The sequence below is a fragment of the Pimephales promelas genome, chromosome 24 (genome assembly GCF_988280905.1).
Source record: "Pimephales promelas chromosome 24, fPimPro1.hap1.1, whole genome shotgun sequence".
In the NCBI taxonomy this organism is placed as follows: Eukaryota; Metazoa; Chordata; class Actinopteri; order Cypriniformes; family Leuciscidae; genus Pimephales; species Pimephales promelas.
Genome location: NC_142792.1, coordinates 9,342,583 through 9,355,270, shown reverse-complemented (window position 1 = coordinate 9,355,270; position 12,688 = coordinate 9,342,583). Strand labels below are relative to the sequence as shown.

The 12,688-nt window shown below is 37.0% G+C and overlaps 1 protein-coding gene across 1 annotated transcript in view; it reads left to right on the top strand.

Moving 5' to 3' along the window:
- The window catches only part of plxnb2a.1 (plexin b2a, tandem duplicate 1), a 94,883-nt gene that overhangs the window by 41,791 nt on the left and 40,404 nt on the right, over positions 1-12,688 (top strand). Inside the window, exon 2 of the mRNA XM_039668105.2 lies at positions 8,936-9,014. The gene's annotated coding sequence lies outside the window, so the exon portion shown is untranslated. The remainder of the gene's footprint in view (positions 1-8,935; positions 9,015-12,688) is intronic.

Genomic DNA, 12,688 nt, shown 5'->3' with positions numbered 1-12,688 from the left:
ATGTGAACGCTGTCATGTGGACCCAGGTGTGCCCTGAGACTCGAAACTACCTGGAGGAGGTGGTCTAGGTTTGGTTGCTCCAGAACAGTGTCACGGTTTGCATAAATTTGACTCAAATGTGCACTTGTTCTGGTAATAAAGTGACCTGCGCATGGGTTTTAGCTGATTATGATGTATTTAGTTAAATAAAACAAATGTAAGTGATGATAGTTTTGATGATTTACCTTGGATATGAGCAAGAGTGAGCCTGTGGTGTATTTGCGCGTAGCGTGTGGGATCAGGGTTACAAATTTGGAAATCCACTGTCTCCTCAAAAGAGTCCGTTTGCAAGCAGCAGACAGCCACCTTATGCGACACATACAGTAAACCTGTGTGGTTCACTCAGTTGCGCAAAATAGCACCGAATTAATAAAAAAACACAACACAACCCGCATTCTGGTTTCTATCATTTCTATATGCAGGCGTATAATGTAGATCTGAAATGAGTATTGTTGTCATAAAACATTTTATGTTGGGATGCACCGATATGCGAATGATTTTTTTATATATGAAAGCTGATAACCGATATATTGGGCGATAAATCTAAATCAAAATTATTTACTTTTTGAGAGCCTGATTACAAAAAACAGAAGTCTCACCCTGTCCCAAGCACACAATTATGTTCTCATTATAATTTTATCTAGCCTATATGGTAGACTTGCGCTTGCACATGTTAGACTTAATTGTATCTACCTCTTCAAGGAGATTCCAATCATATTTCAAGCTAAAGTGTCTCAGCTGAAGGAAATAATCCATTATTTATTGACTTTAATATATCGGCCACATTTTCTTATCGGGCTGATAATGAAAACATTAAAAATTAACATATACAATATGGGCCAATACCGATTTGGTTGCCAATACATTGTGCATACCTAATTATCGGGGTTCAATATGTTTATATGGCAAAAAGAATGAACTATTGTGATAAATTACTCGTATTGTGATTTTATAAAAATATTAGGGCTGTGCAAAAATTAATTGCGATTAATCGCATCCAAAATAAAAGTCTGTGTTTACATAATATATTTGTGTGTGCTGTATATAATTATCTTGTATATATAAATACACACACATGCATGTATATATTTAAGAAAATGTATTATTCATATATTAAATATTTATATTTATATAATATAGATTATGTATTTATATATATATATACAGAATTTAAGCGCAAATAATTCTTAAATATATACATGCATGCATAGGTATTTATATATACAAAATAATTATATACAGCACACACAAATATATTATGTAAACACAGACTTTTATTTTGGATGCGATTAATCGCAATTAATTTTTGCACAGCCCTACAAAATATATATATATATTTTTCATAATAAGCTTACCTGCTAGGAATGGGTACCTGAGATCTTCCTTTTTCTGGTTTTGTCGAATTGTCCCGGTGCTAATAATGATCAGTTTATATATGGTGGATTCTTCTGCATTTGCTTTGTTCTGTTTGCCAAGTAAACAAATACGTCTCGAAAGTTGTTCTCTGCACATATCAAATATTTAAGGAGCTTCAGAGTAAACAGAGAGAGTTTCTGCCTGTTCTTTTCAAATGATCATTATGCCCAAGGTTTGTTTCTGCACCATAGGAAAGCTCAGAGGGTATTACATGATCGTTCACCAAACACGATCTAAAATAGAGCTGGCAAGAAAATGGTGCCACCTGTAAACCTTATTTTTCTGTGGCAGATGGAAGAGAACATAGTTTGTGGGAACAGGGTGTTGAGCCCTTCTGCTTCATATTGGCCATCTGTGTGTGTGTGTGTGTGTGTCATAAGCATATGGTTTTATGCAGTAGACATTTCTGGAGTCATGCAGAGATTGGTGAAACGATTTTGTAAGACGTTAAGAGTTCAATGTGAAATCCATTACGGGCCTGTTATTTGAGTTCATGTGGCAGTTCGGAATGTTTACTTTGAAAACGAAAAGGTCATGAGTTTGTATAACTTAATGTCACATTTTTCACAACAGATTGATTTCTTTTCTTTCTTGACTTTGTACAGGCTGCCCATTTCATTTTTAAAACTGAACAGCTTAAAAAATGACTGAAATGTTCTCCTGGCCACCACTTTAACTTACCTACTCTACTCAAACATATATCAGATTTTCCAAGCGAAATTTTTACTGGGTCAAGGGTCTCAAGGGCTGGAATGTATTACTATTTTTCATCCGTTGGCCTTTTTTGATGTTTAAGATCAGTTTAGAGAGTCAAGTTAAATGTATAATCATTGTTTTGATCTCAAACTGATCTGCAATTGCCAGAGGGAGGTTCATATAGCAATGTTGTCATTATGTTATGAAATATTTTTCGATGCCTCTGGAAATAACATTGTTTGTAAATTAATGTGATCCGCAGTTTCATTCACTAACATTTTAATGCCTACAGTAATAGGTCACTGTTAGGAACTATTTTAATTACAAAGTAAAAATGTTTGAAACAAATGCTAACAGGCTAATGCTAACAAACTGTTTTTTTTTTAATTTTGGTAGAAATCACTGATTGATAAGCCCTAAAAACATGGCTGTTCTGTCAATGTACAAATAAACAATCTTAAAGACGGCTTCCGAATGCCGGTTTATTTTAACCAGTAGTCTAAACATACCTGCTCTCAAATTTCACTCAATCAGTCCGACTAATGACTCTCATCCAGCTCATTTCAAAGATAAATTGAGTACCTTCAGGTGGAATAGTCTTTTTTACGAGTTGTTGGGTTTCCTCCTATTCTGCATACCTGTCAAGCAAAACTAAACGTGTATGTTGGATCCCGATCAGGATCTTAAAATAATTCTGTCCAATGAAAATAAAATCGAGGAAATGAAAACACATCTGCTTCATATTCCCACATCTACAAGCCTTCACTCCCCCCCCCCCCCCCCCAAAAAAAAAAAAACTATTCATTTATTTATTCATGGCATTCCAAACCCGTATGCCAATGAAACACAAAAGGAGAAGAGTGAAGAATGTTTTAAGAGCTCTTTTACCATACACCAAAGGGTTTTTTGGGGAGTTCTGATATATTTTAGTCTTCACAAGCAATATGAATGCAAATCGTTTCGGACGAATTAGTGTTCCACAGAAGAAAGATAGTCACACAGATTTTTAATGAAAAAATGGTCAGTAATTTTTTTTTGTTCAACAACAGTTTTTTTTTCTTTCTCTAATACAGCCCCATTATGCCAGGGAAAGATGCCAGTTGACATTTTCCTGTCTTGTAAAAAAGTGTCTTGTGTTTTTTTTTTTTGTGTAAAAGGAGAACATGTGTTTAACAGATAATATGCGGTGTGCCGTTGCATGACAGCAGTGCAGGGATGGTGGTTAGTGTGTGCTTTGAGCCATGGTTGGGTGTCACCGCTTAAACAAAAGCAAAGGCACCTCACCTAGTCAACCTGTGTGAAATGCTGTCAGCTGCCATTTCATGAGAAATGGATAGTGAAATGCTTTTGTGGCCCTATAATTCATTTTGCTCTCTCTCTCTCTCTCTCTCTCTCTCTCTCTCTCTCTCTCTCTCTCTCTCTCTCTCTCTCTCTCTCTCTCTCTCTCGCTCTCAGCATGAATGTGTATTAAAATGTTGCCAAAGCATTAACATATATAAATAATTATAAAAGAAACATATGTATAATATAAATCATGTACCATAGTAAGTAAATAAATAAAATCCATCTAAATAAATAAAGTCTCTCTAAAGAGTTAACCGTCTAAAAACATTGTGAATGGATAAATCATATTTTGCAGCTAGTGCAGCACTGCTATCATCTTCTCCAAGTATGAAGGGCATTTTCTCAGTATCAATAAGTTCAATGAGCAATGGTTTTCTCTTTCTTACTAACTCTCTCAATTTTCAGTTTGTCGTTCTCCTATGCAATTCAATAGCTTTCTCTGCTGTGAAGCATTTCCATGGGTACCATCAATTTATTTTCAGAATTGGTCTCTCAATGCGCCCCCCCCCACCCCACTATTCCTTATCCCCATCTTAACATAAGCAATATTGAAAAGTGGAATTTGCAGTTAGACGGTTGCTCTCTCCACACCGGTCTCAGGTCTCGCGCTCGTTGTCCACTCTTGTTAAACGTGTCGTCTCGCTCAGGCGCTAGAGTCGCTGGGTTCTGGGTTGTTGTTGCCATGGGAGCAGGTTCCCGAGCGATGCTGCCAGCTCTTTCCTGCCTCAAGCTTTGCAGTGGGTGTGTGAGAAACCGGGCATCATTGGAGTCTGGCCCAGTATCTCTCTCTCTCTCTCTACATTTTCCATCTCCTTCTCTTTCAGTCTCTGATGGCATGTCTTGATATGAGTCTTTAATGCCCCAGTTCCCATACAGTATGTCACCAGTTTACATTCCCATTTTACCATGGGAATTGTGCCCTCCCTCAGATATTCACATAAACAAACTGCACTCCATGGATCAACAGTGCTTATTATGATATGTCTGGGTTGATTAGTCAGTATAATGTTATTTTTTTTTGGTGTGTTTATGCTGAGAGTAAACCAAAAAACCTTCCTTCCAGTAAAAGGCTCTTACTGGTATATACTGCAAAATCAGCATCATAAATCCTGCAATTTTTTTTTTAAATATGTATATGTATAACACTATACTTTGTATTATATTTTCTTTTGCATCTAATTACAAAAAACTAGTCAATGCTGTTGTGAGGGTGTTTCTAATACAGTGGGTATTAGAGTGATGGTAAAGTTTACGTCATTCTTATGTGATCTCTCTCTCTCTCTATTTTTTTTTCCTTTTCTGAAAATTGTGGAGTTTTTCCTTTGCTATTTGAGCAAATGGGAATTAAAAATATATGTTTAATGTAGTCTCTCGTTCGCCGCTTTAGATTTTTAAGGGTCTGTATTCGAAAATAATTTGAAATTTGTACACATCCTCACTACAAACTAGTGTGTTGACTACAAAACTGTTCAAAGCTTTAGGGTCGATAACGGTCTCTTAAGCTTCCCAAGGCTGCATTTATTATAATCAAAAATACAGTTATTGCAATTTAAAATAGCTGTTTTTTATTTTAATGTATTTTAAAATGTAAGTTCATCTTCTTCCAGACTTAAGTGTCCCATGATCCTTCAGAAATCATTCTGATACGCTGATTTGCAACTCGAAAAACCATTTCTTATTAGGGGTTTTAAAAACTAGAGCTGCTTAATATTTTTTTTTCACAATTCTTCGAAAGGAACAGCATTTGTTTTTCAAGGTTAAATATTTATTAGTGCTTACTGTCACTTTTGATCAACTTAACGTGTCCTTCCTGAATAAATAAGTAATATCTTTAATACCCCTATCTCGTTTTACTGGTGTTTGGAATACTGGAACAAAAAAAAAAAAAAAATAACAGAGAAAGTTTAGTGTAAAATGCTACATTGCTAGCCGTCATCTGTTAGATGCTCAGTTGTGTCCTCACAGGTCAGCAGGGTCTGTGAATGTGTGTGTGACTGATTTTGTATGTGTGTATGCTCACTGTTATCACATTCTCACTCACACCCACCTGTAAAAACAGTCTCGGAACCATGCGGTAGCTTCATGAAGTCTTGCTGCATTTAAGATATCATTCGTCACTTGTGTGTGTGTGTGTGCGCAAGTTGACTGAGAGTTTCAATGCCTGGGAGCCATAAGCCCCATAGATGGAGAATCGAGGCAGAAAACATGATGGTATATGAGGGTTTTTTTGGCTCATGGACCTCTTCATGGTCTCTTCAGTCAGATGTACTGTTGTGAGAAAGACAGAGGTTGCATCCTGAAGAAGGAATTGGTGTTAATCGGATCTTACATTTTCACGGACAGTGCAGGTGCTGATGCCAGAGCCAATGCCCAATCCAATTCTGTGAATTTCCACTGAAGAAAATGTGTTTTTAAGCTGGAAAAATGGTAGACCAGCTGATCTTGACCCTGGAACTACTATTGAAAATGTAGTTTTCAAAACAGCGACTTGCAAATGCAAATGGGAAACCAAACTACATTATTATTTTATTATAACCATGTGGTACTAGAATAGCTCAATGCAATTTAAAAATTAAATGAAAGCCATCTCTGAAAGATACAAAATGAAATCACTTTGTGTGTAAAAAAAACAAACATGGAAATGTGGAAACGGTATACTCTAAAAAAAGGTCAGAGTTCACTCAGTAGAGGTCAAAGTCCCGTTTGGAAGAATCTCTGGAATGGCCAGAATGTGAGAGTCTGAAGCTCAAGCACCGATAGTTTCGGCTTTGGTGGTATTTATGTGGTGCCAATTGTGTTAGTGTCAGTTGTAACATTACCTTCTGCTGTCCTGCCTGTTTTGTCCTCACACTGCTCTGTCAAAGCGTTCAGATCACAGATGGTGGTGGCTCCATTAGTGCTTCCAGAGTAAACCTAAGCTGTGTTGTGTGTTTAAGGAGCGTTTGGTGGGCAACAAATGTTTGCAGTCCAAGTCTGTGTGTGTTCTTGATCATAAAGGTCTGATTGTGGTTCGGAGGTTGTTTCCAGACAGTGTTTGAGTGCATTTTCCCTCTTTGTGTGTGTTTGTGTGCGTGTGTATGGGTTCTTCATTTCTTCCAGCCGTAAACTTTCCCAGCCAAATCTCATAGCCCTGAAGATCTTTCCCAACATCACATCATACTCACCCGCATACAGCACAATTCATCCTCCTCCCCTCTCTGGTTTTGGATGGATTGATGCTCGGATGAGTTAACGCCAGCAAAGGATCTGCATTTTTAACTTCCGACCTTGACGTTTCTTTCATCCGTCGATCAGTTCTGTGTGGTTGTGGTTTGTGTGTTTAATGAGTGGTAACTGCAGTTTTTGAAGTTTTTGGCAGTTCTTTCGGTGGGTTTTTCACTGTGTTGGAACAGCATTGTGCGCCAGGAGCGGGCCGACTCTAGCTGCGGGACAGATTACTGAATCAGCCCACTGCTTTCTTTTGGAAAATATTTTTAGGAACATTTGGGTTCTGGCACGTCACGCTTCCCAAGTTTTGGACAAAATTCTGAATGTTTCGGACAACTTACACCTCAAAGCTCTGATTACGGACGGCCTTTGTTGTTCACAGAGGCTTTTTTCTGGATCGCTTGCTCCTAAATACCTCAACGCTGAGTTTATGGAAAACCCCATTTAGACTTTGTGGTGTTTATTTATAAAAGCATGAGTTTTTGTGTGTATTTTAGTCTGCATGCATGGATCAGATCATGCAGATTGACTGGAGAAAAAAAAAAAAAGTATGACTTGCCTTTTGGCCATGAACCTGTAAGTGCATGTCGGATGTGATTGAGAAGGAAAGGGAAAGAGAGAGATCAGAATTCAGAAATACAACAGACATCTGCTTCTCATTGGTGAGTCTACAAAAGGCTGGCAACATACAATCATTAAAGTACTGAATGAGAACATACATTGGAACGGCAGTGAAAGCCCACCCCTTAAATACCCACACCCAAATCCCTTTTGACACTGAGCCTACAAAATAATCCAACCATAAGTGAAAGACATCAGAAAAAACATAAGGCATCCCATTCTGATGGGATGATGGTGGAAAACACAGATTTTATTCTGAATACCATACTATTACTATACAGATAAATAATAAGTGGATGTAGTAGTACAATTATTTTTATTAATTAAATAATGTAGTGTATTAATGTAATGAATGGATGAATGCATGCATGCATGCAAGAATTGTTGTTTGCCATTGTGGAAATGCATTTTAAATTGTGAAGTTTGGAAAAAAAAAGTCATTTTTGACGAGCAAATATGGGTACTGGATGGGATTCACATGCATCACGGTGGTCACATGATTACATTGTAGCCTACATATATAATTTAGAACATTTATCTGTTTCATTTGCTTATTAGGCAACATACAGTGTACCGTGTACGCATATTATTGAGATCGCTGTCACAGATTTAGGGGAACTGCGGTATGTGAGCTCATCTTATTAACACAATGATGATCGCTCTGAGAGAAGAGAGACAGGTGTGCAAGTCCGCTGATACGGATAAATGCTCTTTCAGTGATGCATGGCGTGAGTGAGCATGAGGGTTTAAGTGTGTTTAAGGCACTTCAGGGACTCTTCGTCTGTGACGTTAGCACTAATGAAACATGTCCGACGTTTACCCTCATCATGTTGTTCTTCTGTAATAAACCACTGTCTTTCTAGGTTAAATCAGGCCATTTTGTTCTTGCTGGAGATTACTGTAATTTTCGTAGCAGCAGCACACCAATTTTTTCTCCCAGATGGCTTGACCCCAAAAGAGTCTGGTACCAAATTGAGTCTGATCCTTTTTTTTTTTTGTTTTTGTTGAGTTTTTGCACTTTTGACATCTCTAATTCTACCTCGTATCAGTTACTCTACACTTTATTAGGCTCTCTTTGGTGTTGCCTAGATCCAGCCTGTGGGTTAGGGTTAGGCTTCTCTGTTCTTTGCTGTTTACAACACCCAGTGTTAGAAAAAAAAATAGGCCATGTCCAATCAAAGTTCCTTGTGCATGTGATTCAACCCACATATACACGCATTCACACTCACAGATTTCGAAAGTAACATCGATAAGCCGTCATCATTCCTTCAGCATTGCTCACTCATTGAAAAAAAAAACACCCAGCACTTGTCTACGTTTGGTTCATTGTCAATATTCAGCGGTTTAAAACAATAAAGCAGTCAATTGCGGTCCAAATTATGCTTTTTTAATTCTCTCATAGGTTTCATTGCAAATCTTTCATTTAAATAATTGAATCGGGTTGCAGAATGGGCTAAGCCGGGGCATAATTGACTTTAGCCTCGTCTGAGCGCCTGGCACAGAATTGGGAATATGCTCATTGGCGTTTTTTTTTTTTTTGTGCACGCTTATCCATCCATTTCATTGTAGTAATGCTCTTTGTTCATTCTTTCTTTCTCTCCCTTCCTTATAGTGTCTCTGCAGCAGCACTCAAGAGGATCAGAGGAAACAAAAGAGGAGGAGGAGGGCAGACAGAGGGGGAAAGTCAAAAAGTAAGTGGCGAATAAGTAGATAGTAGGGCTGTGTTTGGCAGTGACGAGTAGGGATGGTATAGATTATCTACATTTTGTTTCTAATTTCTGTTTTGTATGATTTCATGATAGATGTAAGAGCTGAAACGAGTTGGTTAAACAAATAAAAAGTTGGTTTGCTTACACATCCAGATGGAAATATTTGGCTGTTGCATCTCATCTCGTGCCTTTAGAATTGTGATATTGGATTGTCATGTAATATTTTGGGTATTTAATTATCTAATGATTAGCTTAACTAATCATTTTATATCTGTATCAAATCTCAAAATGAACATCACTTTTTTCATGATGGGCATTATAATGTTGCTTATGCTTACATAAGTTTGTACGTATCATTTTTATTTTAGACAACTGTTTAAATGTTTGGGCTTTGTAAGATTAAAAAAAGTAAAATAACACTTTATTCAGCATTAAATGCTTAAACGTGACAGTAAAGACATGTAATGTTATAATGTTACAAATAAATATTACAAATAAAGGCTTTATACCCATCAAATAATACTGACAACTATGTATAACAGTTCCAAAAAAAAAAATTCAGCTTTAATAATAGTAATAAGTCATTGAATAGTTTGAGCACCAAATCAGCATATTAGAATGATTTCTAAAGGATCATGTGACAATGAAGGATAATGATATAATGATGAGTAATGATTGCAATATTACTGTTTTTTAATGTATTTTTAATCAAATAAATTGTTCAAAATTATCAAACAAATCGTACAAACTTTTAAACAGTAATGTAACTAGATAAATATGTGCTTTGTTTTTGAACATAATGCATACTATGCGAACATCCAAAAAAAAAATCGCTTCCTTAAGACTTGCTTTTAGTTTCATTGTTGCAAAAACCGAAAATATAGATTTCAAGAATTCTCTCAAGGTGTGGTGGAAGTAGTTTAATAGGTTAATAGTTTTTCAGGTTGTTAGGGAGAGAAAGGAGAAGTAGAGAAGGTGCCTGAGATCGTAAATTACTCACGGGAACGTTCTCTGGCCACTCCCTGATCTCCTACTGTTGACTCACGTCTGCTATTGGCAGCCTCCACCTATTGTTCTTCAATAAAGAATTCGGTCCATGCTTTTTATACAAAAAAAGGTCAATGAAACATGAAACCAGATCCTCAAACCATAAGAAAAACAAAAAATGCTGGCGCTTTCAGTACTCTAAACACACTCTGTCTTTCCACCCTTACCTTATTGCATTTATATTGGAGCCTGAGGCAGTCTGCTCTTTTTCATGAGACTGCGAGGAAATTCTGATTGCGAGGCAGATTACTAGCTCTTGATTTTGCTTTGAGATCCCTACCTAGTTTTTCTTGAGCAGCAACGGTGGACACTGAGCTCCTATTACAGAAAGATAACATTATAGCTTTACATACATAAAGAGGGCATGAGAACCTGGTAAATGTTGTTCTGGTATCATAAACCATTTTTCATAAAACCTCAATGCGGATTTTGCTTCAGTCACTGACAATGATTAATAGCTCTAATCAGTCACTTCACTATGTTAATAAGCGTTATAAGCATTTCTTTCTCTCTAGGTGATGATTATACCCTGGGCTGGAAGTGTCTGATATTGTGCCATTGGATCGTTATAGTAAAACTTGTTCACCAGCGAGACTTTTACTATTGCCGACAGACAAACTCATTGCTTCAGGCTATTTCCAGAGGCATAAAATCGTTAACGGCAGTGGTAATTGATGTGACGGGAAACAAATCAGAAGTATCTAAATCAGAAGTGCACTATCATTAGAAAGGTTGAGGTTGATAAGATTTTTTTATGTTTTTTGAAAGAAGTTGCTTATGTGCACGAAAGCTGCAGTTATTTGACCCAAAATACAGTACAGTAAAAGCAGTACAATTGTAAAATTGTATTACAATTTAAAATAGCTATTTTCTATTTTAAATTTTTGTTTCAAATGTAACGTATTCCTGTGATCTCAAATCTGAGATTTCAGCATCATGTTGCGTTAATGTGGTGGGATTTATTGTTATTATTATTATTTTGTCAATGGTAGACAGGAGGAGTGCTCTGGAAACCTTATTAGGATATTTATGTAAATGGAAATTATTTGTGCCCACACACACACACACACACACACACACACTTTGTTTTAATGAGCCAGATCACATGACCCATGGAGCCCATACTGCAATACTGGAGGCTAAGGAGCTACAATCTGCCCCGCTTGATAAATGATTAACAGCAATGTTCGAATATCAATACACACACTGATATATGAGAGAGAACAAGTTATTTTTTTCTAACATGTCTCAAGATTTGGGCAGGGCCTATTTGTGAAGTGCCTCTTGAGTTTCAAAGGTTTGTGTGGATTTTAGTTTGCACTCATGTTCGTGTGCGTGTGTAAGCACAGAGAAAATTTTAGTCTTCTCGTGATTGCTACTTGTCACCCACCGGGCCTCACAACATTTTACTGAGAGGTCAAACCACTGTCACCTCTTGTCGAACATGCTTATTTGCTGTAGGTCTTGTAGTTATTAGTTTTAATGGTTTATTCAAGCGTCCTTTAGCGTCCCTTTTGGAGTTTAAATGTCAGGGAACCCTGTTTGAGCAGAATTTGGGGGCAAGTAATAACACATTTGCATGAAGTTAACTTAAGTGGCTTGGCACACTGTGATGAAACTGTGACTGATGTGTTGTGCTTGGAGCGGTGCCATACACTCCTGTGCTTTTGCTTGTGTGTGAGCAGGATTCAAATTAACACTCAAGATGCGAGTCAAGATTGCTTTCTGGGGGGTAAATACAACTTGTTGGCATGTGTTTAATTGTATATTTATGCTTGTTTAATTACATATTTATTCACTTTGTACTTATATATATTCATTTATGTAGTAAATTATATCAATAATAATACATCTTATAATCATTTATATTAATTTATATGTAAATATTTTGCATATTTTCTCATTTTCCATTGGTAGATGTGGCAGAAGGTTCATTTTGAACCTTACAGTATGTGCAAGGGTGCATTTCTGCCAGTGTGCTCTATTTGTTAGATGCTCTGTTGCATTGTTGGAAGCCGTAGTTTAGCCAGGTGACTCTGATGTGATCTCTGCAGTCGTATACATCAAGAGCTGGGGAATTATGGCCCTTGTGTAATAATAAGCAGTGGAGTCAGATATATAGCTCCTTCCTGAAATTATCGACCCTCTGCTGTGGAAGAATTATAGGCGGTCTCACCTGTCCTCCTTCCTAGTTCATAATCTGTGAGGGAGTAAAGCCAGATCAGAGGGGGACGGAGAGAAAATGAGCAGTTTTCAGGAAATAGATCCAAAGCCTGGTCATAGATCCAAAGTAAGATCGTATCAGGAAAGACTTGGGGTTGCCTCATTTAATTTGTGAAAAACCATTTTCAACTCTTGTGTATTTCTCATCACTTTTTGCTGCCTGAATGAATGCTTTAAACTCCAAGCATTATAATTGAAAATTTAATCAAACTTTTCACTTCGTTAGTTACTTTTCTCTTTTCTCGATCGACAGAAGCAGTTGCTAGGCGACATAGGCGCTTTGTATTTCTGCTTCCAATCAAATAAAAGTATGGCTTCCAATCAAAATCCACTGTTTTTTAAACAGTTTTTACCGTTTTACGGACATCATTGGATGTACACAACCA